Source organism: Dipodomys spectabilis, unplaced genomic scaffold, assembly GCF_019054845.1.
Source record: "Dipodomys spectabilis isolate Male_0828 unplaced genomic scaffold, ASM1905484v1 ptg000205l, whole genome shotgun sequence".
In the NCBI taxonomy this organism is placed as follows: domain Eukaryota; kingdom Metazoa; phylum Chordata; class Mammalia; order Rodentia; family Heteromyidae; genus Dipodomys; species Dipodomys spectabilis.
The window spans coordinates 4562775-4566490 of NW_024870882.1; the positions used below are offsets into that span (position 1 = coordinate 4562775).

Genomic DNA, 3716 nt, shown 5'->3' on the forward strand with positions numbered 1-3716 from the left:
AGAAATACAAGATAGATTTTATGTTTGTCATATCTATGATGAATACCATATTAAAGAATTAAAGTCATATTTCTTACTACATTGGACAGATAAGGAAAACATAAAAGAACATATGATGAGGCAAATATTTGTGACTTTTTAAAATGTACCTTATTGGTGATGTTAGGGAAAAGAACCCTAAGATATGTATTCAAATGTTTATTTTTCATGTGATTGTTTCTAATGCATTTATAATTTTATTTCTTTGTTGCTTTGTATATCCCTCCCCCCACAGAGTAACCCCCGCTTTCACTGTATTTGATGTCGGTATAATTTGTAGAGGGGGGAAAACAAGTCGTTTAAATAACGATACAGTTGGACCCGTCGCAACAATGAGAAGTACAAATCGTTATGTCGAAAACGAACTTTACAACTTTAGTTGGGGGGGGAGGGTGGCGGGGAGGTCTGGGCGTGGCAGGGGAAGGATGGAAAGGGATGGGATGGGGAAACAAAGGAGGAGGCTACAATGCTTGATAAGAAATGCACTCATGGGCTGGGAAGGTGGCTCAGTGGTAGAGTGCTTGCCTTGCATGCTCGAGGCCCTGGGTTCGATTCCTCAGCACCACATAAGCAAAAAGAAAAAAGCCGGAAGTGGCGCTGTGGCTCAAGTGGTAGAGCGCTAGCCTTGAGCTGAAGAGCTGAGGGACAGCGCTCAGGCCCAGAGTTCAAGCCCCACGACTGGACCAAAAAAAAAAAAAAAAAAAAAAGAAATGCATTCATTATCTTGCCCATGTAATTGTAACCCTTCTGTACAGTATTTTCAAAATAAAAAATAAATAAAATAAATTAATTAATTAAATGTACCTTATTAAGTAATGAAATTTTCTTTATGTGCTAATGTTTGGGTTTGAAATATGGGATGCTGATCTACTTAACACATTTCTGGAAGGCACCTACTGAACAACACAATGGTGGGTGGTACTCTTTCTCCACTTTAATGAATGGTTGAACCTGTTTGGAATTAGTGGTAGGTAAATAAATCAACTCTATTGTAACTTTCTCCATACACTTGAAACACTTGTAATGTCCCTAGTTATCATCTACTTGTCAAATGTTATTTTGGCAAATGTGATATTAAAAAGCTTATTTGAAAAGGAATATATTTTCAGGAGATTAAATGTAGGTTATCATTGGTTTGAGAATGACAACATTTTTATACCAGAGAACCAAGTTTTACTGAAGTACCAATATTTTGAATCACTAAGGGTTTTCTCAATTAATGTTTTTCTGAATTAAATTTGACCTCTAAGTTAAGTTTTCAGGGACTTGTTAAACCAATTAAGGATCTAGCCTTCCAGGAACTATTTTTTTGCCCACTTATGCTGGATTGAAATATTTCATTAATCATAGGGGAGGGATATTAAAAATAATCTTATGACACTTCGTGATCTTGTTCACTCATATGGGCTTGTCATCTGTAAATTGAAAGTTTGAATTACAGTACTTTCTCTCAGAGTTTGTGATCTCAGCCTCTATTTTAAGTTGCCTTGCATTATAAAATTGCTTACTGCTAATTTCTTCATCTTGAGGAATTGGGGTCCTGAAATATAGGAAATGAGAAATTGAGATGGGTCTTCAATTACTTTCTGTTGGCATGTTACATAGGCCTAGGTGAGAAGTTTTGCGACTATTATCTGATGATGCAGGTAACTGGAACCTGGGATCCTAGGACCCACGGGTCCCGCAGAATAATAATATTTTTTTAGACATCATATCAGCAAAATTTGGCCATAATCAGTAGGAATGCTTCAGAAATATGGAGAAAAACAGTTTGGGAATAATGAGTTAAAACTATAACTAGAGCAGCAGAGTAAAATCCCTTATAGATTAGAGGAAAACAACATTGTTTTTTTACCCTGTGAATTCAGAAGACCAAGAACACTTAGAAGGTATCACAAGTTTATGCCGAAGACATTGCACTATTTTTTTATATTCTAATATATATTCTAAACCTAATTATTTACATTCCAATTCTCTTTATTGGAATAAATAAATATCAATATATTTGTCAAATTATCAACTAATTCTAGTAAGTTTCACTGTGTGAAATAAAAAATCAGCACATATAAATATAAAATATATAATAATATATAACATAATGAAAAGGCACGTGTTTTACATTGTTCTGTTGTAGTTAGTGTATCAAAGGCAACTCTGTTTTAAAGTATTATTGCATTATCTCTACCTCAGTGTTTGATAGAGTTAGACCTAAAGCTTTACCACTTGTAGATTTACAGCCTGGAGGTAAGAGGAAATATTATGATTAATACATTATCAATTTAAAGCCTAATATTGAGGAGAAACATATGGACTCCTCCTGCAACTATGAAAATATTTGGTTATAGAAAGGCAGCAGTGTAAGTTCCTGCCTGGTTGGATGATAGACAGGCCAGGACATTAGGTCATCATGCATATGAACAATTTTTTCACCTTCCTGGCTTTAGCTACTTTTGAAATGGTAGGTATTATAAACAATTATATTTTGATTAATTATATTTTAGTATGAAAAGTTCAGTCTGAACTGTTCCTCTCTCTATGATACCTTGTAACTAAGATTAATTTTGTTCAAGTAATATAATCTATACTCTCAGGGTAAGATATTCTGGTTGGTCTGTTCCTACAGGGAAGAAGAGTAAAGGACCAGGTAAACATTTGTGTCAGTAAGACCTCATTTGGAAAATTTCAGTTGTAGAAGTTTAGAAGTAGCTCTTACGCAAGGCTTACTTTGAATCCATTAGCTCCACAATGCTCAGTTGGATAAATAAGTACTTGAAAAAGCCATCACCTTTGGACCTATATATAAATACTTGAAAGTACGATTAAATCCCACATTAAAAAGACTTAAAATTGTCACGGATAAAAAAATTGCGTATGTGAGCAATCGACTGAACAATATAATTTTTTTCCAATATTCACAGAATTTTAGGGAAATAAGATCAATAGCATTGTTAGGCAACCAAGGATATACGCCTGTATAAAGTTTGACTCATTAACTACTTAAATTTAGAGGATACTACATGCTTCTGTAGCACATATACCCAAATTAAAATACAGAGATTAACATGGCACTTGCACAAGGATGATATGAAAATTTGTGAATATTCCATATTTTTCATTCTACAGATATAAGAAATTAAAAAAGTTATTAAAAACTTGATTACAAAATTACAAGTGTATCAATACACGTAATTCATATAATTAAAAGTTAGTTTGACATCAGTGTATTAAATCTTCACACTAGAAAAGCCTTTATGTAGCATAAACTTTACAAAACTTTTGAAATTATACAACTTTGACATTTTATCCCAAAGAAATATAATACTATAAGGACCTAGGAAAAAAAGGAATCTTAAACTGTTTCTATATGGAATGCAATCTGAAAGGACACAATAATGAACCTATATATTATAAAACAATGTAGAATTCAGAGTATACCTAGGAGAGGATAAAATAGATTATAGGCATTATACAAACATAGAATGTAGAATATTTTAAAATATACTTTTCCAGCCAAGCATCAGAAATACTTTAGTTTCTGTACTACTGATTTCAACAGGTAAGAAAATTCTTTCTGATTAAGAAATCACACACTCTGCAGAACTCATTATAGATGTATACAAAAACTCTTGAATACATTTTGACATCAAAGGCAGGCAATTCACTTGGAAGAATTCCAC

General features: G+C 33.2%; 1 pseudogene; it reads left to right on the forward strand.

Moving 5' to 3' along the window:
• The first annotated feature begins 3056 nt into the window (after positions 1-3056).
• LOC122122156 lies at positions 3057-3152 on the forward strand (annotated as a pseudogene).
• The last annotated feature ends 564 nt before the right edge of the window (positions 3153-3716 follow it).